Source organism: Scyliorhinus torazame, chromosome 18, assembly GCF_047496885.1.
Source record: "Scyliorhinus torazame isolate Kashiwa2021f chromosome 18, sScyTor2.1, whole genome shotgun sequence".
NCBI classification, from domain to species: domain Eukaryota; kingdom Metazoa; phylum Chordata; class Chondrichthyes; order Carcharhiniformes; family Scyliorhinidae; genus Scyliorhinus; species Scyliorhinus torazame.
Genome location: NC_092724.1, coordinates 52,255,463 through 52,280,436, shown reverse-complemented (window position 1 = coordinate 52,280,436; position 24,974 = coordinate 52,255,463). Strand labels below are relative to the sequence as shown.

General features: G+C 55.9%; 1 long non-coding RNA gene across 1 annotated transcript; it reads right to left on the bottom strand.

The window, feature by feature from the left end:
- Nucleotides 1-14,227: 14,227 nt before the first annotated feature.
- On the bottom strand, nucleotides 14,228-24,310 carry LOC140395213 (uncharacterized). The gene is made up of 3 exons (XR_011936129.1): nucleotides 24,068-24,310; nucleotides 19,167-19,667; nucleotides 14,228-14,522 (listed from the first exon to the last, which is right to left on the bottom strand). It is a non-coding gene; the product is annotated as an uncharacterized lncRNA (long non-coding RNA).
- Between the last annotated feature and the right edge of the window lie 664 nt (nucleotides 24,311-24,974).

Genomic DNA, 24,974 nt, shown 5'->3' with positions numbered 1-24,974 from the left:
CCTGGCCAGGTGCCAGCCTCCAACAGTTGGACCCATGCGGTCCATGCCACCTGGCTGGGGGGAGGAGTGGGTATGGGAATGATGACATGGCGTCGTTCCCCCCCCCCCCCCCCCCCCCGCCGCCCTAACGAGGCCATCATGTTTTCCGATCAGCCAGCGATGTTGGCCGCCGAGGCGGCAGCCGCTAATGTCTATGTTGCCCTGGATGAGGAGGAGGAGCGTGCCAGAGAGGCGGCGCAGGCTGCCGCAGAGGGGCAGGCGGCAGCCGCCCAGGCTGGAGGGATACCTGACCGACAGGACGAGGAGGGGGAGGAGGACGTCGCGGCCCCACGGCAACGGAGACACCCGAGGGCGCCCCGTGTGTACCGGCCCCGGCAGTCATACCAGGACTTCACGGACCGGGAATGCAGGAGGAGACTCCGGATGAGGCGGGAAACCGTGGCACACATCTGCCACCTGATGAGCTCCTGGCTACACATCGTTGGACTATGTCTGACCCATGGCCACAGTACTACCATCCACCCGGACCATCCCTGCATGCGACTGTGACACTGCAGCGCACGGTACCCGTCCTCTGCCCGGGGGGATGTTGATGGCGGCCAGGGGGAAGGGGGCAGACTCACCTGGGGCTGAGGTAAGACCACCCCTCACACACATACTTGCGCTCAACGTACATGACACCACCGCACGCTTTGGACAGAGCACAAAGGCAGCTTCTGTAGGTGTAACATTGACTTTAATAACAAACGGAGTTCATGCACGTGCCCTAGCCCCTAAAACTCATCTGTGCCCTGCACCCATGCCAACTTACTCAATGTCTAATTGTTTGGCCTTACGGACCCTATGACTACGTCGACGTGGTTCCCTAGACGGTACAGTAGAACTGGAGGTGGACTCCTGTGATTCCAGCCCTCTGACACGGGATCCCTTTGGCGGCCGTTTCCTGGGGCGTACTGGCCTAGATGGGCCAGGCTGCGGCCCGGGCAACTGGGATGGCGAGCTGCCAGCCTGTCCTGCCCGTTGCCCACCCAATGCACCTGGGACTGAAGGGGGGGGAGTCCGAGGTGTCGTGGTGTTCCGGGACCTCCCCTCCAGGGGGAGCCGGGACGGACCACAGCACCTCCTTCTCCCTCGGGGTGCCCGATGGCCCCCAGGCCTCTACATGGGTGGGGGATGCGAACGGACTGGCCATCCGACGCCCCCCCCGACATCTGGCGCTGCCAGTCCTGGAGGCCCGTGCTGGTATCGACAGGGGTCTGCAGGTTTGCAGCCATGGAGTTCAGGGGATTGGCAAACCCTGTCTGTGACTGTGCGACGCCGGCTCGCACATGGCCAATGGCGCCGATGCCCTCAGCGATGGCCAGCAGAGACTGGGCTATGGCCTGCTGAGACTGGGCTATGGCCTGCTGAGACTGGGCCATGGCCTGCAGAGACTGGGCCATGGCGTTGAGCGCCTCTGCCATCTGGCGCTGGCACTGGCTCATGGCCTCCTGTGAGAGGCCAGCCATGTCCTGGGCCACAGACGCCGCCTGCACGGAAAGCCCCAGGCCTCGCAAACCGTTCCCCATGTCTGACACCGTCGCACCCATTGCCTCCACCGCGGACGCCACCCGTGCGGTGTCGGCCTGGGTGGCACGTATGACCGGCACCACTCCCAGCTCCTGGACGCGGGTGGACTCCTCCACCTGCGACTGCAGCCGCCGCAAGCCGGCCGTCACCCTCTTCGCTCGTCTCCGGTTCGGTGGTTGCATCGGATCTATGGGTGGGTGTGGTAACTCCAGGAACCCGGGATCCATCTGGGCGGCAGATGTTCGCTTGGACTGGGCTGCCCTCTGACCGCCCGGCCCCTCTGCTGCTCCTACCTCTGCCTGCTGTACCGGGACGGCTGTGTTGTGCGCACCAGTGAGTGTACCAGACGCCTCATCACTAAAGTGCCCAACCAAGGTGAGTGTTTCTGCGTTCTGCGATGGCGGAGGGTGTTGGTGACAGCAGTGGCGTTGTGTCGTGCTCTTCGTCCCACTCTGAGTCCATGGCACTTTGGGGTGGCAGTTCGTCTCCGCCCATCCACTCTGTGTCATTGTCCGGTATTTCGTTTTCCTGGGTAGTGCTGTCCCGAGTAGGGGTGTCCTGGGTTGTGGTGTCCTGGGTAGTGGTGTCCTGGGTAGTGGTGTCCTGGGTAGTGGTGTCCTGGCTCGGCTGTGACGTGGGCCTGTGGCTGCCCCTCTCGTCGCTGGGTGGCACACGCCTACGTCGTCGCACCCGCACGAGACGGGGGCGTTGACTCCCTGTTGCTCCAGGTCTCTCCGTCTCCCGTGGTCTCCAAGGGACATCCTGCGGGCATCGCATGCCGGAGGGTCTGGGTCTCTCCGTCTCCCGTGGTCTCCAAGGGACATCCTGCGGGCGTCGCATGCCGGAGGGTCCGGGTCTCTCCGTCTCCCGTGGTGTGCGAGGGGCATCCTGCGGGCGTCGCATGCCGGTGGGTCCAGGTCTCTCCGTCTCCCGTGGTGTGTGAGGGGCATCCTGCGGGCGTCGCATGCCGGAGGGTCCAGGTCTCTCCGTCTCCCATGGTGTGCGAGGGGCATCCTGCGGGCATCGCATGCCGGAGGGTCCGGGTCTCTCCGTCTCCCATGGTGTGCGAGGGGCATCCTGCGGGCGTTGTATGCCCGAGGGTCCGGGTCTCTCCGTCTCCCGTGGTGTGCGAGGGGCATCCTGCGAGCGTCGCATGCCGGAGGGTCCGGGTCTCTCCGTCTCCCGTGGCCTCCGAGGGGCATACTGCAGGCGGTCTGCATCTGCGGGGATGGGTGCCTCGACGTTTGCTCCTGCGATAAACAATGAAGCATGCATGGTTAGACACGCAGGCAGTGATCAGGTGATATGGGGGAGGGGGATATAGGGGAGGGGGGATATGGGGACGGGCTGTCAGTGGCTCACTTGCTAGTACGCCCCAACCTCTGCATCAGCAACCTCCCAGTCCTCAGGTCCACCAGCCAGTTCCAGGGCCCTTTCCTCGTGTACGGTCAGTGGCCTCTCATCAGCGGGCCCTCCTCCAGTCCTCACATGCTCCCTATTGTTGTGTGCGCGCTTCTCCTGTGGGGGTTGGTGGCAGGGGTAAAAGGCAACAGTGTTAGACAGGTATATGAATGCTCGCCATCGGTTGCGCGTGTATTGCAGAGGTTAAGGTTAGGGCTGGATTCACTTGGGGATATGGGGGATATGGGGGAGGAGGGGATATGGGGGAGGGGGGATATGGGGGAGGGGGGATATGGGGGAGGGGGGATACGGGGGAGGGGGGATATGGGGGATATGGGGAGGGGGGATATGGGGGAGGGGGATATGGGGAGGGGGATATGGGGGAGGGGAGATATGGGGAGGGGGGATATGGGGGTGGGAGGGATGTGGGGGACGGTGGATATGGGGGAGGGGGATATGGGGGATATAGGTTAGGGGGGATATGGGGAGGGGGGATATGGGGAGGGGGGATATGCTGAGAGGGGATATGGGGGATATGGGGGATATGGGGAGGGGGATATGGGGAGGGGGGATATGGGGAGGGGGGATATGGGGGAGGGGGGATATGGGGATATGGGGAGGGGGATATGGGGAGGGGGGATATGGGGGAGGGGGGATATGAGGGATATGGGGAGGGGGATATGGGTGAGGGGGGATATGGGGGATATTGGGAGGGGGCATATGGGGGATATGGGGGAGGGGGGATATGGGGGGGATAGGGGGATATGGGGAGGGGGAATATGGAGAGGGGGATATGGGGAGGGGGTATGAGGGAAAGGGGGAGGGGCGATATGGGAGGGGGATATGGGGGAGGGGGTATGGGGAGGGGGGATATGGGGAAGGGGGGATATAGGGGAATATGGGGTAGGGGGATATGGGGAGGGGGGATATGGGGGAGGGGGATATGGGAGGGGGGATATGGGGGAGGGGGTTATGGGGGATATGGGGAGGGGGGATATGGGGAGGAGGGATATGGGGGAGGGGGGATATGGGGAGGGGGGATATGGGGGAGGGGGGATATGGGGGAGGGGGGATATGGGGAGGGGAGGTATGGGGAGGGGGGATATGGGGAGGGAGGGATATGGGGAGGGGGGATATGGGGGAGGGGGGATATGGGGGAGGGGGGATATGGGGGAGGGGAGATTGGGGGAGGGGGGATATGGGGGATATGGATATCGGGCAGGGGGAGGAAAGCTCACCCTGGCTGCTCTGACGAGGTCGTTCACCTTCTTGTGGCACTGGGTGCCTGTCCGTGGTGTCAGGGCCACAGCGGTGACGGCCTCTGCCACCTCCCTCCACAGACGCCGGCTGTGGCGTGGGGCAACTCTGCGGCCGTGCCCGGGATACAGGGCCTCCCTCCTCTGCTCCACTGCGTCCAGGAGCGCCTCCACATCCCGTGACTGGAACCTCGGGGCTGAGTGGTGGCCGGCCATCCGGTCGGGTGTTCCGGTCGGGTGTTCCGGTCGGGTGGGGGGGAGCAGCGCGTCCTTATGAGCCGTTATGCCGTGCGGCGTGTATGACGCGGCATGGCGTGAACCACGTGAGCAAGCGCGGATCCCGTCACATCGCTGCTAGCCCATTTCGGGCCGGAGACTTTGCGACGTTTTTGGCGGCGTGGTGCAGGTCAGATTTGCGCCGTTTTTTGCGCCGATCGGCAGACTTTGCGCCGATAACGGAGAATTTTACCCCTGTTATCCAATCTTTGCTCGCATTAATGTCAACATTTAGCAACCCATAGGGGTAACTGAACTTCTCCCAGAGGGATACCAGGGGCTGGATTCTCCACAGCCCCGTGCCGAAATTGCGCTTGGCGCGGGGGCAGAGAATCTCCTTTTTCGTGGAAATCATGGCCGACACCGCTCCCGCGATTCTCCGGAGAATCGCTTGTGCGAGAATTGCGCAGCACAGCTAGGGGGCCATTCTCCGGGCAAAATTGGCCGAGTTCCCGTCGGCGTGGTTCTAACCACATATTGGCCATCGGGAACCTTGGGTGGCGGCTGCGGACTCAGTCCGCGGCCGCCCTGGTGGGGGGTGGGGGGATCGAACACCGGAGGTGGGCCTCATGGGCAGTAGGGCAGTGATCGGGTGGTTCGGATCCACAGGCGAACGCCATCTCGGGGGGGCCTACATTTCGGATGCTGCCTCTGCGGTCGGAGTCCGCCATGGCGCTCGCTGCGGCCGCTGCAGGCCGCCGCCATGCGCGGACCCACTGCCAGAAGTGCGGGGGGCCCGCATCCGCAGCCAGAGCTGCGAGAAGCACTCCGGGGCCCTGCCAGCCGCCTGCAGGGAAGAGAATCGATTTTGACTTTTTTAAGGAAAGTCAAGAGTGAAATGCCAGCGTTATTGCGCTGGCGCGGGGACATCGTCCCCTTTTTGGAGAATCCAGCCCCAGATCTCTCCAAAGAACTCTGGTAAGTTTAGACTTCTTCCTCAAATTTATAAAGCCCATGACTGGTGTTTCATAAACCAGGTGAAGAAAATTGCTTATGACTGAAGGCAGCTGCACATTTAATTGTACCACTGCCTCTGTGAACTGCAGATATGTGAAAAATATCCTGCTCCTGTTCACTATCTCACCTACTTGATGAAAACTGTGCATGTCAGATTCGAGGCGGGACCTTTGTTTTCAGGTCTCTGGTGTCATGATATACATCAGTATATCATGGTGCAATCACACACACACTGACACACTGATGGACATACAGTAGGACCAACCAGCATACACAACATCGCTGCCAATCACCAGTGAGAGTACACGCACTATAAAGACAGGGGACGGGAGAGTTCCTGCTCATTCTAGCAGCAGCCAGCTCAGAGCACAGAGCTCACAGCCTGCATCACAGACGTTCACCATGTGCTGAGTGCCTCACCCAGATAGTGATAGGACAGGGTCCACAGATAAGCTGGTAATGCACGTACCCAAGCTTGCAGTATATTATTACAGTTGAGTTGTTAATAAAATAGAGTTACACCATCTCCAGCCGTGTTGACCTGTTTGTAGAACAGAACACCCAACACGACATCTGGCACATTTTTGTGTAAGATGCGGAGCCCTATCGTCTCCACAGCAAAGTTGTGTCATTGACTCTCTCACACTCTTCCAGCTATTATTGGGTCGCTTTCTGGGTGGCGTGGTTCCTCTGCTCACCTGTTGGACTCAGCCTGGGCCTGACCAATGCTCATGGCTATGGTCCTGTTTCCAAAATCCCATGCTCCCTGAGCAGCTCACCAATTGGGGGGCGGGGGGGGGCGCAGTGCCAAACAAATGTCTCCTGCACAGAAGCCAAGCAGGCTGGTAAGTGAAAAGGGGGAATGTAATTCCATGGGAAGATTGTGCAGCATTGAGATTTATTGAGATGTTGTGCCTGAAAAGGACCCATTCTTGAACCAAAAGGAAAAAACATTTCATAGACCCCCTAGCCAATGAAAATAATTTTCAAGTATGCTGCTGAAATCTCGGCAATACGGCAGTCAATTTGTATACAGCAAGTTCACTCCCACAAGTAGGAATGCCCATGGTTTTACTGCAGTTGATTGTATCTCCTGTTGTGGGTAAAAGCAGCTCACACAGTGGGCCAGTCTGTATTCCATCCCATTTTTTGGCATTTCAATCTCAAAAAAAAGCCATCCATGAAATGGCGCTTAGAGAAGACTGACAACCACTTTCCTTCCCAGGACACATTGCTGGGCAGAAGTGAGCTCTACTGTCTTTGTCAGCTTAATGTTCAGCAGTCTGACAGCCAGAGACTCTGACAGGGAAAGGTTACTGCTTGTGCGTTCTCCCATTCTATTGTCCTAGCCTTCTGCCTTCCTTCTATTTTATACATATGTATATCAAATGGTTCCAGCTTTTGGCTGATTGAACAGACAGGGGACAAAAGGTTATTGAAAAAGGCTCTGTCTAGCTGGTTATAGTATGCTGTAAAACCTGTCTCTGTGGACCGCTGGACCAATCGTGGAATTCCCAATATGGAACTTCAAATATTGGAGAAAGTTTACCAACCCTCGAGGAATTCGGATTAATATCCAAGACTTGTTTGCAAACAACCTGGGAGATCTCCCTCAGTGCATTTATTATTTTTGTTTCATTTTCATTGAACAATTTCACTCAATAATTATAAAAATACAGCGGATGGGAAATATTGGACTGGACGGTTGGAGGTGGGACTGATGCAATTTCCAGGAACAAATACAGTCAAATTGGCAGCCCTACATTGAATGCCTGTATTCAAGTTACTGGTAACTTGACCGTGGTGTTGTCTCTAGTCAGCCGATGAGTATAACCTTTTACAGGTGCAAAATGGTATGACAGTTGGGAGAGAGACTTACTCGACAGCACTGGCCAGCTTCTGAAGCTACATGGTTAAATACAGTTCATCGCATATTAGATTTCTCATGTGTACATAGGTAGTTTCAGTGTTAAATGAGATAGCAGCATGACCAGATGCCATGGCAGGAAGTGCTCATGTATTTACTAATATATGTTGAGGGAACTGGATGCAGGACAATGATTGCAACAATGAATGTTTATATTGTTGTTAATTGGCTTAAGTTTATATTCTGGGACGTTTTTTGAAACATCACAACAATTATAATGCAGTTAGCTCACAGTCCCGTTTGCCTATGGCAGACATTTGGTTTTCTCTCAGAGGCACCGTGGGCTGGATTCTCCGGTCACCGATGCCGAAATCGCGTTGGCAATCGGCCGGAGAATCAAAGTTCCCGACCAAATCGAGGGTGGCGCCACTTTCGCGGTGTGCCGCCCCCTCCAAAGCGGCATAGTATGGTGCGTGACATATCGACGGCCTCAGGACATTGCCTGCGGCCCCCCCCCCCGATGCTCCGCCCCCAACTGGCCAAGTCGGTCGCGTGTGGTCTCATCCGTTGGGAACTCGGTGTGGCAGCTGCGGATTCAGTACAGCGCCGCCACAGTCGGGGGAGGGCCGATCTGCAAGCAGGGGAGGACTTCATTAGGGTCTGGGGGCACTGCGGGGGGGGGGGGGTGGTCTGGGGCGTGCAAGTTGGCCAAAGAGGGGATTATTTAGCGGGCTGGGTCCGTGAGCGGCCAGCGCCATGTAGCACGGTGCAGCCGCTGCAGGCCGCCACCGTGCGCAAGCGCGACCACGGACCCGGCATTTCACCGGGTCGTATCGTCAGCTAGAGCTGGGTGCTCAACACTGCCGGCATGCTAGCCCCCAGTAAAACTGGGACTCAGTGGCTATTTTACGCCATTCTTTCTGGCATAGCACGCCAGTGTAAGTCCGCCAGCGTAAAAGTCATTTTGAGTCTCCTGTTCAATTCTCCAACCCTCTGACAAAAATCGGGAGGGGGGACAGGTATTCCTAGAATCATGACATTACAAAAAAAGGTCTTTAAGTCTATCATCCCTGTGTTAGTTTTTTTAAAGACCTATTTAATGGCTTTCAGTTTCCTGCACATACCCCAAAGTCCAGCAAATGTTTCATTTTCAAAATATATGCGGACACTCTGAAGCAGTGACCGGTGCTATATAAATGCAAGTTCTTTCAGAAATTCTAGTCTGCACTTCAAGCATTTTCTGCTTCCATTGCCTCATGACCATTCATCAATTCATCAACCAAAATAACGAGCATCATCAGTCCATTTGACCATGAAGGCATCAAAATCGAACTTGGCCTAATCCCTTCAGTGTCCACCTCAATGTACTTTTCAGCAGGTGGATGGGAAGCTGGGCGGGGTTGGGGTGAGTTAGGTGTTGTGGGGTCTGGTGGCTGGGTAGAGATGGGCGATTACTGGATTGTGTTAGGATGCCTGGCTGACTGTTTTTCCACTCTGCAACCCAAATTGTGAAACCCCGCAAACAATTAGCCTCGGCTGAGGACAGCTCACTCAGCTCTGCGGGCGGTTCAGTGAACCTGGTCTGTCTTAGTCACATTCCGGGCATTCAACTGAGGATGTGTGGTGAGAGTGTGGTGAGGAAAACTTTTATTTTATGTCTCAAGTAACTATTGGACCCTGACAGACGGGAACTCAGTCTCAGCTTTGTGCTGCAACGGTTTTTGCAGTCTGTAATTTGCACTTTGCCCTTTAATCTGAGCATTGGCGATTAGGCCTTTGACACAGCGCTGACATAATAATTCACGCAGAATAGAAAAGTACACGCTTCCGCCGTCCTCCTTTCGCAAACACTACACTGTGAAAATGCTGCAGCTTAAAGGCATCAAGCAGACCATAGGAAGAGTCAGTCTTTATTTTGGCAGTGAACGTGGTTTCTATTGTATTCGGGATTATGAGCTGATGGTTCTTTACCTTGCTGCAGAAATTCAGGTATGCAGGTGGAATAAAAAAGCATCTGCGTGACATACAAAATAATCACTTGCTGCGGCGCTGGAAACACGCTGGCTCTTATTTCCATATCAGTGTTTCTATGTATAGCTCCTGTTCTGCATCAGGACAATGCTTCGATTCACTCTGACACTCCTCACTCAGAGGCCTTGGAGTGCTGGTGGGTTTGACTTCACATTTGCTGACATTTGGGTTCCTATCTGTCAGAGCAAAATGCTTTTTGTTCCTCCACTTCTGTGACAAGTGCCTCATTCATGATGGTGAATCATATTCATTGCTGCTGTCTGGACTATTTCAAGAGACTGCGTGCTTCTGTCAGACAAGACTGGCAAGCAAAGAGCTTTGTACTCTGCTTTCAGCCAGCTCGCTTAGAGACAGGCATCTTGGTGTCACTTTTTTCAGATCCTAATGTTATAGGCTGCAATTAAGATCAATTGCCTGGTGACTTTAAGGCTCCCCCCTGAATAATCATCCTCTTTTTCAGACTCATAGTCGATCCTTTAAACATATAATGCTGATTTTATTGATCTCATCTCATTGTCAGATATGCCATTTTAGAATTCGAGTTCTAGACGGGCTAGCTATCCCAACATGCAATCTGGCATGGCACTCATGTTTTATTCACAAAATGGCTACTCCCCTATTTAGCCGGCGAAAAACGCAGAGTCGCACTCGCGCGAAACTGAAAATTAGCACGATCCTGATCCTGAAGGTTGACTCGGATATATATCGTCCGGACATCAGGGAGAACTTTATTTGTCGAATTAATGCAACGGGGTCTTTTGAATCTGTAAATGTGCTGGGTTCCCAAAACACTGACAATAAATGTGGTAAACCACTGTGTTCCTATATTAAGGGTTGTACGGTAGAACCTGCACTACAGGTTCACCTGGGCCCCTGCATGCTAGCTCCGCCCAGGAGCCGGGTTATAAATATGCATGGCCTTTAGCTAGCAGCCATTTCATCAGCTGCTGTAGGAGGCCATATTTCAGATACTAATAAAGCCTCAGTTTGAATTCAACTTCGTCTCCAGCCAAATTGATCGTGCCTCAATAAGAGGTAGTCATGAAGAGTATTTTGTTCATTAGCTTAACAGTTACTTCATTGTACATTTCACGCATCCTGGGGATAACTCCCACATTCCCGATACTGCATTATCACGAGGCCACTTGGTCAACATCTTCCGTGTTTTGTTGGAACACCCAGTGGCATGAGATGTAACAGTGCGTGAAGTAGGAAACTATGTACGAACCATTTTGCAAGATACAAGTTAAGCAAGCTAATAAGGCATGACTATTTACAAATATAGTGAGGGGTGGATTAAGCTGTTGCAGCTGGTGCATAGCTCATCACATCTCCTAGCTGCAGCCCCTGCCCCCTCCCAACCCATTCCTTTTTACTGAACCTTGTTGTGTTTGGTTTGCTCAAGTTCCCTGAGTGTGTGGTTCTGCCGGTTAGTAGTGTTGCAGTCCTTCTCGGTTTAGTTCAGTTGGCTGGACATTTTTTGGTTTGTGAAGCAGAGTGAGGCAAACGGTGCTGGTTGATTCCCATACCGGCTGAGGTTATTCATGGAGCCTCCACCTTCTCAACCTTGCCCCTCGCCTGAGGTGTGGCGATCCTCAGGTTAAATCACCGCCAGTCAGCTCTCCCCTTCAAAGGGAAAAGAAACCTCTGGTCATCTCGGACTATAGCGACATTAAGTTTTAGCTCTACTCAGGCTGGTGTTCTCGGTGTGGATGACATGGAGCATTCCATCAGTGTGCTCATCGGGTGCAGGGCTTGCTGCGTTGCCCTCTGGAGGAGGCTGCAGGTCCACTGGCGTAGGAGACCTGTGCCATAGGCAGGATGACTGAAGTGCTGTCTGTTGGTGCCAGTCCCGATACATGTAGGAGATGATGGTGATTGCATTCATAGTGGGTACCATCTGAGGCTACCACGTAATTCTTTGGCTGTATACCACTGCCAACTGGCCATGCCATACACAGTCTGGATCCTGATTGTTTGATCAGGTGTTAGAGGGCCGAATCTGTGATCATTTCAATCATGCGCTTTGCTTCCCAAACTGTGTTTCATGAGGGCATCCTTCACCTTGCTTTCAAGTTTGGGCTGTGGCAGAGTATCAGCAGCAGGAATCGTGGTTGTGGTGTGCGTGGAAAAGAGTCATTGTGCTGACCAAGGCTGGCCTGTCGTGACTGATTTCACAGCTATCCTGGGCAAATTTCTCCGGAAAATGCTTGGCTGAGCATACCGCCTGTTCCACCGATGTGACTGTGAATATAGGGGCTGGTGGTGATCTGCTCAAAGTCTCATGTATGTGTAAAGTTCCAAACCTGAATTCAGAGGAGGTTCACTAGATTGATTCCAGAGGTGAGGGGTCTGCCTAATGAAGAGGATTGAGCAATTTAAGCCTAAACTCTCTGAAGTTTAGAAGAATGAAAGGTGATCTTAGTGAGGATTATAAGAGGATAAAAGGTATTGACAAAGTAGGCATAGAGCGTGGAGCGGATGTTTCCTCTTGTGGGACAATCTAGAACAAGAGGTCATAGTTTTAGCTTAAGGGGTAGCAGATTCAAAACAGAGAGGAAGAGAAATTATGGGCGGGATCCTCCGAGCTTCCACACCAACATCGTGCTCGGCGTGAGGGCGGATACTGGGGTCTCAGGCCCGTGGCGCCGGGACGCGATTCTCCGTGGACCGGAGAATCACCACCAGCCACGTGCGCGCAGTTGATGAGCCGCCAGTCGCGGGCCATTGAAAGAAGCCCCCGCGGCGTTTCTCCGCGATCGACCGGCCGGGTTCCGACAGCGTGGTTCCAACCTGGTTCCACCCGGCGGGAGCTCGGACTCTGAGCCGCGCTGGCCGTCGTGGTGGGGGTGCGGGGGGATCAGACTCCTGGGGGGCCTCCACGATGGACAGGCCCGCGATCGGGGCCTATCGATCGACAGGCGCGTGTGATCTGAGGGGGCCCATCTTCTTCTGCGCTGGCCCGCTGTGTGGCTCCGCCATGTTGCGCGGGGGCTGGCACCAAAACGGATGCCGCACGCATGCGCGGACCCGCAACCGGCCGCCGCACGCATGCGCGGACCCGCGGCCGGAGGTGCAGGGCCCTGTATCAGCAGCAGGAGCTGCACGGCGCACGCTGGGGCTCTGCTATCCTTCTTAAAACAGGAGACTCACTCTGAACTTTTTGAAAAAAGTCTGGAGTGATTCACGCTCTTTTTCCGGCGGGCGTGGGGACATAGCCCCATTTTCGGAGATTCCCAGCCAATTTCTCTCCAAGGGTCAGGAATTTATGGAATTCACCACACCAGAATGCAGTGGATGCAGGATATTGAGTAAGTTTAAGGAGGAGATTGACAGATGTTTAATTACTAATGGGTTAAAGTGTTAATGAGAATGGGCAGAAAAGTGGAGTTGAGGCTGAGAGGCGATCAGCCTTGGTCGTATTGATAGCGGAGTCGGGTTGAGGAGCTGAATTGCCTACTCCTGCTCTTAGTTCTTGTGTTCTTTGCCTGAGCTTCAGTTCATGCACCTCATTGACACTCCTATCATGGAGAACTGACCAGCTGCCATGTTGCAGATGACCGAGGAGGGCTGCTGTAGTTTCAATCTGCAGCATGTAGCAAAGTAATTCAATTTCCCACATTTGTTGCATCTTTTACCATATGCAAAACAAGCTGTTCCATCCTGTGGTTGCTAGCTGCTGCAGTTGGAGCAGGGCTCCCCCTGTACAACAAATACAGCAAAGAAATCTGTTTCCTGCCTAAAGTCTTTCTGATTGTTCGTTTAACATGCAGACACTAATGTCTGATTGTAACAGTAGATCTTTCTTTCGCAGCAGCTGCTTACAGACTAAATCGCTGTGAATTCCACACAATATTCCTTGCTGGACTAGTTCATTAATGAGAATTCCAAGCGTATATTTCTTTGCAAAGATATTTATTGTAGCCGTGTAAGATTGTATTGATTCATCTTCCCTTTGTTTTTTTGAATTTAACACATGTCTGCTGAGGGTTAAATGTTTTAGTGGAAGACAAATATTCTCCAGCTTTTCTGGAATTATATCCGGGTCGTCTTTTTCCTCCTCCGTGTGGAAAACAAGCTCAGAGTTTTTGATGGCCTTGGGGCCCGTTAAGTTTAATAAGGTGGAGGCCTGTACCTTTTTTGACTTGTCCGAAAATGCAACACGGCACTGAATATGTCACACCTTCTCGAGCTTTTCCCAACTAATGTCTTCATCAAAGACGAGTGGGTTGATATAGCAAAGTTCTTGTGCCACGCTGCCAACTTCTGACACCATGTAAATGTGTTGGGTTCCCGAAACACAGACAACAAGGCCTTATAATAAAGAGTAGTTTATTCACTAGCTCAGCAGCTACTTCAGCGCTTGTATTCTGCCCGTGCTCCTGAGGAGAACTCCCGCGCTCTCGACATGTGACCTCTTTTGTAGCATTACGTGACCACTCGGTCTACAGAACCTATCTGACTGAGCGAATGGCTTAATGTCTCAGGATTAAAAACCACAACAGTACAGTACCTGATTGTCAAGGTAGATTACATACTCAAGTCTTGAACCCATAGCTCTCTGACTCTGCAGTGAATTCACAAACACTGCACCATCATCGACAGGTAAATGCTTGACAGTCAATTGGATGTTGAGTAGGACAGAATCAAACTTGGCTAGCGTAGATCGTGTGGTCACGTGGACGCCATAATGAAACTAAATGACTCGATACCAGCCTGTGCCCCAAGAAGAGTCCAATAGCCATTAAGCAGAAAGTAGTCAATGAGCGGCATCGGATGATGACACTGGTTGTCATAACTCCCATAACCCCCATAAACAAGGTCAGAGAATGGGTTCCAGCAATGGTGGCTGCAGTAAAGAAAAATTGGATTGGATTGGATTGGATTTGTTTATTGTCACCGAGGTACAGTGAAAAGTATTTTTCTGCGAGCAGCTCAAGAGATCATTAAATACGTGGGAAGAAAAGGGAATAAAAGAAAATACATAATAGGGCAACACAACATATACAATGTAACTACTTAAGCACTGGCATCGGATGAAGCATACAGGGTGTAGTGTTAATGAGGTCAGTCCATAAGAGGGTCATTTAGGAGTCTGATGACAGTGGGGAAGAAGCTGTTTTTGAGTCTGTTCGTGCATGTTCTTAGACTTCTGTATCTCCTGCCTGATGGAAGAAGTTGGATGAGTGAGTAAGCCGGGTGGGAGGTGTCATGATATTCAAACACACACATCATGATAGACACACCAACAGACAAATCAGAACACACAACACCACAACCAATGACAGAAAGATATAAAAGCACAGACACGACCCCTGTGTGGTCAGTAAGAGCGGCAGAGGAGAACCAGGACACAGCTATTGCCGGGGACACTCAGGGAGACAGCACGTGCAGAGTGTCCAGTACGAACTGTATTATAAGAGTTATAATAAAATAGAGTTGTACCACATACAACTGTGTTGGCTCATCTGTGCACCAGAGCACCCAACACCACATGGTACAGGAGTGGATCGATACCTGCCGGCATACCTCAGTGTACACAGACAACCAGCAGTGCCCAGGCATAATGCAAGAGCTCCCGGTTCCGCAGGCGCTCCAGTGCGACGGCGACCTCCACGAAAACTGGCGGCGATTCCGGCAAATGTTCGAGTTGTTCCTGGCGGCAGCTGAACTCCAAGACCTGGATGATAAGGAAAAAATTGAATTTCTCCTCATCGTCGCCGGTGCAAGGGCAAGAGCAATGTTCAGAAGGTTCAGGTTCTTCAGGAGGCAGCAAAGGCACGATTACCAGGCAGTCATGGGCAAATTCGCCAAGTACTGTGAAGAATACGCAATCCAATGGGGACTTAAAGGTAAGAAAAGCTGCAGTACTCACCTCGTGGCTGGGATCCCGGAGCCCGAAATCCCGGGCCTGAGAAAAGGCTGGGTCGAGGTCGGCGGCCATCTTGCTAAAGGTATAACGCTAGCACAGTTGCGCGAGAAGTGCGCAGAACCGGAAGTTTCGTTTGCGCATGCGCAATATGGTGCGCATGCGCAGTTAAGAAAACGGCCATCGGTAAAGGAACAGCGATCTGAGCATGCGCAGTCGCTTCCTACGTGCTACATACCGAGCGTCAGGATGTCAGAGGCCCAAGACTGGATCAATTTAAAAGGGAAACGTCCCAAATCAAAAAAACAAAAATCTGTTAAAGCTGTATAACAACCTTCCCTCACCTGGAATGACAGCGCAGTGCCGCAAATTGACCCAGGAGATGAATTTTACCTCCGAAGAACCCTCCGACAAGCAGTTACCTACGCACAAGCCGATGATTCCGACCTTGAATACTTCGATGACGATTTTTACAGTGTTTCCGGACCTCGCGAGCCCAATGATAGCTCCGTGGTCCTATATGACTATGACTCGGACGAACCTTTCGTGTTGCACATTGGCGGCCCCCATATTGAATCCGACGCAGATGCGGATTCATTTTTCGGATTTGAGTATCTTCAACCCAGCAGATATGACGTTCCAACTTATCAGTACCGGATGATGCTGCAGCCTGACATTACCAGACAGGGAGCGGTGCAAGCACACGGAGAGTGCCCTGCTGCCACACAGAGCGTGGTCCACGTCCCGCTCAACGTTCCCGACTCTATGAAAGAAGACATGCAAGACTCCAGAGTGCAGTCCTCGCATGAACCAGAAGTGACTCCAGTGTCACAAGCTTCCACAGCAAGCTCGTGGACAGCCTCCACGATAGAAGTAACGCAAGACTCCAGAGCGCAGTCCTTGCACGAACAAGAAGTGACTCCAGTGTCACAAGTCTCCACAGAGAGCTCGTGGACAGCCTCCACGATAGAAGCAACGCAAGACTCCAGAGCGCAGTCCTTGCACGAACAAGAAGTGACTCCAGTGTCACAAGCCTCCACAGAGAGCTCGTGGACGGACTCCACGATGGAAGGAACGCAAGACTCCAGAGCGCAGTCCTTGCAGGAACAAGACCATGAGGGTCTAGCAACCTCTCCTGACCAACCAGCGGCAGACGATGCAAGTCTGCCATGCTCCCATGAACAGCAAGAAGGCTATAACAGCCTACCATGCTCCACTACACAGCAGCATGACCATGACGGTCTCTCATGCTACAATAAAGGGCACAGCGCTGAAGACTGTTCAAGCCCAACTGAAGACAAGCCAAAGGAATCGCCTCGTCCAAGCCCGAAGAAAAAAGGTTTATGTGCTGACCTTCAGGATCATTGTAGCCGAACAGAGATTAATAATGCTGCACGGCCACAGAAGGATGCTGAGGATTTGCTAACGAAATTAATTGTATGTTTAACTTGCAAGGAGCAGACTGAGAATTGCCAGTGTTTTAGTACGGATCGAAAAAATGGACAAGACATTGATCCTCAGGTAATGGAAATAACACAACCTGACTCATATCTACAGCAGGGACAAATGTCTCCCTTCAACACAATGCCGCAAAATCCCAACTTCGGAGACCAGCAGTTAGTCAGTAATGACTCTTCAAACCTGGAGGGGAACATTAATTGCATTGAACCTATACACACTCCACTGATTATTGAGCAGAACATTGGAGCAAGAATCCTGAGGACACCGACATCGAGTAGCCAGATAACGAATTTAACACCCACAGCAGTTTCAAGTGAACCAAGTGTGCTTTCCACTAATGATGAAGATGCAGATAAGGTCGACCCGATTATCCATTGTACCACACTAACCCCAGTGATTAAGCAGTTATGTATGGGGAGTATAATGTGGGCAATTGAGAACAGTAAAAGAGAGACTGTGACCATGCCAGTCCCAGCAAAATCAGACCCAGAGACCATGAAGGCATGTGCATCAAACAAAGTCACATATGAGGTACCTGAGAAGAAAAGTGAAACGGAATGTTCTTTGGAAAATGGTACAATGTCGATAGAAACAGTGGATACTATATTCGAGACCATACATATGGGAGAATTTGGGGGTAATCAACAAGGTTCTGCAATGTCTGGGGGAAGATTTAAAGTTCCAAAGAAGAACAGCCCAAATGAAGGACAATGGCAAGACAATGACAGTCCACCGACATGGTGTGCACCACCAGATGAAAACTCTGACAATTTACCCAACCCTAGTGAACAGCAAGCTGCTAATGACGATCTATCCACGGGATGTGAGACGAGTGACGACAGCATCCCACTTCCCATGCAAAAGGTGCAAGGTGACAGACCTCGCCTAGTGCGTACCGAGGCACTCAACGATCACGGTGGGACCACTGACGGCTGCGGTGGCGGCGCACCGCCTCCACCCTCGATGGCTCGAGCCTCTCCACTGGTTGGTGCATTCCTGCATGTTCCGACTCCAGAAGTGCAGCTTCAGGGAATCTCGGCTGCCTCCAGTGAACCTGTTGGGACTCCGGACGGGGGGCATCGACGGAAGGCAGACCGGACTCCAGATGGGGAGCAGCCAAGCGCCGACTCTGATCTGCGCACGCCAGACCTTGCTCCGGACGGGCGGTGTCGCGACCTCGGCGATGGCACGCTCAGGGTGACGGCAGATGCCACGGCGACAGGGAATGGATCGCGTGGCAGTCCCACTGGGTCGGCAGTGGCAACCAGCACCGGTGGTCCAAGATGGACACACCAACTCGCGCCATCGCCAGACGTTGATGCGAGCAACAATTCTCTATCCAAGGCGACATGCTTCGACGTTTCTCTGCGGAGTCGCCCTTCCGGCACAGCAGGTGGCCGGAACCAGCGTACACGGTCTTGGCCAACTTCCACATCTGGCACAGTCATCGCCTTGCATGATATTAGTGATGGTGCTACTTCGATGGCAACGATCCATCGGCTACAAGATGCCGTCCACCACAAACATAAAAAGAAAACAGACTCCACCTTGTTCCTGGCATGCAGGGCGGATGGATTGGTGCGTAGGCGCAATCAGCGGGCTTTGTGCCGCCTTCCACGCTCGCAACTGCACCGTACGCACACGCCGGATCCTCCACTGGTTCCCAAGGATGACTTCGTGGAGATGCCACGGATCATGCCCCTTCCATCGCCACCAGAACCAAACCACAGCCAGGGCACCACTAACAAAGATGTTGAATGTTATATTTGTAAGAATGAAAAAAACCAAGCACTGCATGAAGTACAACAAATGGTAAAGTAGAGACTTCGGCAACAGCATCACCCACAACAGTCCAAGGTGAACCAGTGTGACCCCAAATCTCCACAGCTGAACCGGCTTGAGGACCAGCCCATTCTTGAGGCGGTCACCCATTAGACTGGACTTATAACGCTGTTAATACGTTCAAAAAGTCAAACACTTCTGTATTATAACCTGTTGTTGTTTATTGTTCCAGATATCGTCTGACCGGACCAATGTTCAAGTTTTTTTTTTCTCTCCCATCCAAGTTTTGTTATGGTACAACCTTGTTAGTGTGACGCACCCGACATCGCCCCATGTAAATAGTTAAGTCATAAACACACGCTGTACACAACACAAACGCACACTCTTAGATGCACTCACGACACAATTATATTTATAACCACGTAGGCACTTGTCTTTGTAAAAAGGGGGGATGTCATGATATTCAAACACACACATCATGATAGACACACCAACAGACAAATCAGAACACACAACACCACAACCAATGACAGAAAGATATAAAAGCACAGACACGACCCCTGTGTGGTCAGTAAGAGCGGCAGAGGAGAACCAGGACACAGCTATTGCCGGGGACACTCAGGGAGACAGCACGTGCAGAGTGTCCAGTACGAACTGTATTATAAGAGTTATAATAAAATAGAGTTGTACCACATACAACTGTGTTGGCTCATCTGTGCACCAGAGCACCCAACACCACAGGAGGGATCTTTGATTATGAATGGTAGTCAGGATTTGCATCGACCCAGTGCACTTAAACAAGGTGTTGCTCAGACCTCATTACCCTATGAAGGCAGTTCAACAGATGAAAGCTGATATGCCCCATGACAAGGGTTTCAGCATCTTGGATGCGAAATGCAGGTTCTGTCAAATCCTGCTGCGTGACGAATCCTCAAAACTCATATATCCGTGTCTCCGGTAGGCAGATACTAGTTCCTGTGAATGCCCTGTAGGATCTCCACTGGCAGCGAGGTCTTCCAACGATGCATTGGAAATTGTTTGCAGTCCAACCCTGCAAATGTACGAACATGGTGCATGTCTTTGTCACACTCTCGACAGAATCAGGACCATACAGCTAGGGCTTAATCCTTCAAAATGCAGATCCAGGGTCAACTAGGTTCCTTTTTTGGGGAAAGCAAACTTCTGCGGGCACTGGAATCTGAAAGAGAAACAGAAAATACAGTCTCAGCAGGTCTGACAGCATCTGTGGAAAGGGATGGGAGATCACGGCCGGGATTCTCCGATCCCGCGGCCAAGTTTTGACGGCTGGCGTGAGTCAGCGCATTCGCGCTACAGCCGTCATGAGTCTGCGCATGCGCGCCATGGCCAGTGCGAGTTCGCGCATGTGCGTGGGTTCCTATCTCCGCGCCGGTCCCCGGGCAATATGCCGGAGCCCTACAGGGGCCCGGCGCGGAGGAACATAGGCCCCCCACGGAAATAACCCGCACACCGATCAGTAGGCCCCAATCGCTCTCACCCCCCCTCCCCAGAACTCTCCCACCCTCCCCAGCACTCACTCTCACACCCCCCTCCACGGCACTCTCCCCCCCCTCCCCGGCACTCGTTCTCAACCCCCCCCCCCTCCCCAGCACTCTCCTCCCCTCCACGGCACTCTCCCCCCCTCCCCGGCACTCGCTCTCACCCCCCCTCCCCGGCACTTGCTCTCACCCCCCCCCCCTCCCCAGCACTCTCTCCCCCCCTCCCCAGCACTCATTCTTACCCCCCCCTCCCCAGCACTCTCCCCCTTCATGGCACTCACCCCCCTCCCCAGCACTCTCCCCCCCTCCACGGCACTCTCCCCCCCTCCCCGGCACTCGCTCTCACCCCCCCTCCCCAGCACTCTCCTCCCCTCTCCCCAGCACTCTCCTCCCCTCCCCGGCACTCTCCCTCCCTCCCCGGCACTCGCTCTCACCCCCCCTCCCCAGCACTCTCCCCCCCCTCCACGGCACTCTCCCCCCCTCCCCGGCACTCGCTCTCACCCCCCCTCCCCAGCACTCTCCCCCCTCCACGGCACTCTCCCCCCCTCCCCGGCACTCGCTCTCACCCCCCCTCCCCGGCACTCGCTCTCACCCCCCCCTCCCCAGCACTCTCCCCCCCCCCCTCACCAGCACTCACTCTTACCCCCCCCTCCCCAGCACTCTCCCCCTTCACGGCACTCACCCCCCTCCCCAGCACTCTCCCCCCCTCCACGGCACTCTCCCCCCCTCCCGGCACTCGCTCTCAACCCCCCTCCCCAGCACTCTCCTCCCCCCTCCCCAGCACTCTCCTCCCCTCCCCGGCACTCTCCCCCCCTCCCCGGCACTCGCTCTCACCCCCCCCTCCCCAACACGCTCCCCCCCTCCACGGCACTCTCCCCCCCTCCCCGGCACTTGCTCTCACCCCCCCTCCCCGGCACTCGCTCTCACCCCCCCCTCCCCAGCACTCTCCCCCCCCTCCCCAGCACTCACTCTTACGCCCCCCTCCCCAGCACTCTCCCCCCTTCACGGCACTCACCCCCCTCCCCAGCACTCTCCCCCCCTCTACGGCACTCTCCCCCCTTCCCGGCACTCGCTCTCACACCCCCTCCCCGGCACTCGCTCTCACCCCCCCCTCCCAGGCACTCTCCCCCCCCCCTCCCCAGCACTCACTCTTACGCCCCACCTCCCCAGCACTCTCCCCCCTTCACGGCACTCACCCCCCTCCCCAGCACTCTCCCCCCCTCCACGGCACTCTCCCCCCTTCCCGGCACTCGCTCTCACACCCCCTCCCCGGCACTTGCTCTCACACCCCCTCCCCAGCACTCTACTCACCTCCCTGGCACTCTCCCCCCCCTCCCCAGCACTCTCCCCCCTCCACGGCACTCTCCCCCTCCCCGGCACTCGCTCTCACCCCCCCTCCCCGGCACTCGCTCTCACACGCCCTCCCCAGCACTCTCCTCCCCTCCCCGGCACTCCCCCCCCCCCTCCCCAGCACTCTCCTCCCCTCCCCGGCACTGTCCCCCCCCCCTCCCCGGCACTCTCCTCCCCTCCCCGGCACTCACCCCCCACTCCCCAGCACTCTCCTCCCCTCCCCGGCACTCACCCCCCCCCTCCGCAGCACTCCCCCCCCCTCCCCGGCACTCACCACCCCCCTCCCCAGCACTCGCTCTCACCCCCCCTCCCCGGCACTCGCTCTCACACCCCCTCCCCAACACTCTCCTCCCATCCCCGGCACTCACCCCCCCCTCCCCAGCACTCCCCCCCCCTCCACGGCACTCTCCCCCCCTCCGCGGCACTCACTCTCACCCCCCCCCCTCCCCAGCACTCTCCCCCGCCCTCCCCAGCACTCACTCTTACCCCCCCCTCCCCAGCACTCTCCCCCCTCCACGGCACTCTCCCCCCCTCCCCGGCACTCTCCCCCCCTGCCCGGCACTCACCCCCCCTCCCCAGCACTCTCCCCCCCTCCCCGGCACTCGCTCTCACCCACCCTCCCCGGCACTCGCTCTCACCCACCCTCCCCGGCACTCGCTCTCACACCCCCTCCCCAGCACTCTCCTCCCCTCCCCGGCACTCTCCCCCCCCTCCCCAGCACTCTCCTCCCCTCCCCGGCACTCACCCCCCCCCCCCTCCCCAGCACTCTCCTCCCCTCCCCGGCACTCTCCCCCCCTCCCCGGCACTCTCCCTCCCTCCCCGGCACTCGCTCTCACACCCCCTCCCCGGCACTCGCTCTCAAACCCCCACCCCGGCACTCGCTCTCACACCCCCTCCCCGGCACTCGCTCTCACACCCCCTCCCCAGCACTCTCTCCCCCTCCCCGGCACTCTCTCCCCTCCCCGGCACTCGCTCTCGCACCCCCTCCCCAGCACTCTTCTCCCCTCCCCAGCACTCTCCTCCCCTCCCCAGCACTCTCCCCCCCTCCCCGGCACTCTCCCCCCCTCCCCGGCACTCGCTCTCACACCGCCTCCCCAGCACTCTCCTCCCCTCCCCAGCACTCTCCTCCCCTCCCCAGCACTCTCCTCCTCTCCCCCGCACTCGCTCTCACACCCCCTCCCACGCACTCGCTCTCACACCCCCTCCCCGGCACTCGCTCGCACACCCCCTCCCCAGCACTCTCCCTCCCTCCCCGGCACTCGCTCTCACACCCCCTCCCCGGCACTCGCTCTCAAACCCCCACCCCGGCACTCGCTCTCAACCCCCTCCACGGCACTCGCTCTCACACCCCCCTCCCCGGCACTCGCCCTCACACCCCCTCCCCGGCACTCGCTCTCACACCCCCCTCCCCGGCACTCGCTCTCACACCCCCTCCCCAGCACTCTCCTCCCCTCCCCAGCACTCTCCTCCCCTCCCTGGCACTCTCCCTCCGTCCCCGGCACTCGCTCTCACACCCCCTCCCCAGCACTCTCCCCCCCTCCCCGGCACTCTCCCCCCTCCCCGGCACTCGCTCTCGCACCCCCTCCCCAGCACTCTTCTCCCCTCCCCAGCACTCTCCTCCCCTCCCCAGCACTCTCCCCCCCTCCCCGGCACTCTCCCCCCCTCCCCGGCACTCGCTCTCACACCGCCTCCCCAGCACTCTCCTCCCCTCCCCAGCACTCTCCTCCCCTCCCCAGCACTCTCCTCCTCTCCCCCGCACTCGCTCTCACACCCCCTCCCACGCACTCGCTCTCACACCCCCTCCCCGGCACTCGCTCGCACACCCCCTCCCCAGCACTCTCCCCCCCTCCCCGGCACTCGCTCTCACCCTCCCTCCCGGCACTCTCCCCCATCCCCAGCACTCGCTCTCACCCCCTCTCCCCGGCACTCTCCCCCCCTCCCCAGCACTCGCTCTCACCCCCTCTGCCCGGCACTCTCCCCCCCTCCCCGGCACTCGCTCTCACCCTCCCTCCCGGCATCTCCCCCCCTCCCCGCACTCACTCCCCTCTCCCCAGCACTCTCCCCCCTCCCGGCATTTGCTCTCACCCCCCCTCCCCGGCACTCTCCCCTCCCTCCCCGTACTCACCCCCCACTCCCCGGCACTCTCCCCCCCTCCCCGGCACTTGCTCTCACCCCACCCTCCCCGGCACTCTCCCCCCCTCCCTGGCACTCGCTCTCACACCCCCTCCCCGACACTTTCCCCCCATCCCCGGCACTTTCCCCCCCTCCCCGGCACTCACTCTCACCCCCCCTCCCTGGCACTCGCTCTCACCCCCACTCCCCGGCACTCGCACTCACCCCCCCCTCCCCGGCACTCACCTCCCTCCCTGGCACTCACTCTTGCCCCCCCCTTCCCAGCACTCTCCCCCCCTCCCCGGCACTCTTCCCCCTTCCCAGCACTCTCCCCCCCTCCCCAGCACTCTCCCCCCTCCCCGGCACTCTCCCCCCCTCCCCGGCACTAACTCTCACCCCCCCCCCCTCCCCGGCACTCACTCTCACCCCCCCTCCCCGGCACTCGCTCTCACCCCCCCTCCCTGGCACTCTCCCCCTCTCCCCGGCACTCACCCCAGCTCCCCCCCACAGAGCCCCCCCCCAACACCCCCCCACCCCACAGCCCCCCCCCCCCCCAGTCCCCCCCCCCCCCACACTACCCCCCTTTTCTCCTGCGGCCACCCCTCACGCCATGACCTACCTCCACGCTGTACGGCGTCAACCATCAGCTGGTTGACGCCGTTATATAGGTGTTTTGACTTCGACCCATCTGGCCGCGAGAATACGGGCAGCCCTGGGGTCCATTCTCCGAGGCGGGCAGCGCGATTGACATCTCGCCGACATTTCAGCGTTCGGAGACTTCGGGAGACGGCGCGGGCGAGATTCACGCCGCCCCCCGTCGATTCTCCGACCCGACGGGGGGTCGGAGAATCCCGCCCCTTGTCTGGGAAAAAATAAATTTTAATAGATCTTCTCAATTGGATCCCATGTCTGTTCCTCAGAAGTTCCATGACACTGGTTGCCAGAGTACTTCAAGATGAAAAATATAACATGAACAAGAGGGCAGCCCTTAGCTGTCAGAGCAGATGCTGACCTTGAGACAGAGGCTGACAACCTGTAAGTACCTTGCTAAAAATTGTTCAGGGCAATGTGCTTTAGCCACCAGATGGATATTGTTGATAACAAACCCAGGAGTGGATTTGTGCTTGCCAGATGGTGGAGGATAGAATCTGCGTGTTGCTTATCTACTGGGTAATATCCTTTGGAGTCTCTGCTGGGAAACCCCGAGATGCTCCAAATGTAGATGGTAATAGAGTTCAAGATATGGCCTTGAGAGTCATTCGGGGAAAATTTGTATATTCGTATGAGATAAATCAGAATCAGTAAGTTGTATTTCTACAAGGACGTGCCATTATTTAAAATGATGAAAAACATGTTGCTATAGATGAGCAGCACGGTAGCCATGCGGATAGCACAATTGCTTCACAGCTCCAGGGTCCCAGGTTTGATTCCGGCTTGGGTCACTGTCTGTGCGGAGTCTGCACATCCTCCCCGTGTGTGCGTGGGTTTCCTCCGGTTGCTCTGGTTTCCTCCCACAGTCCAACGAT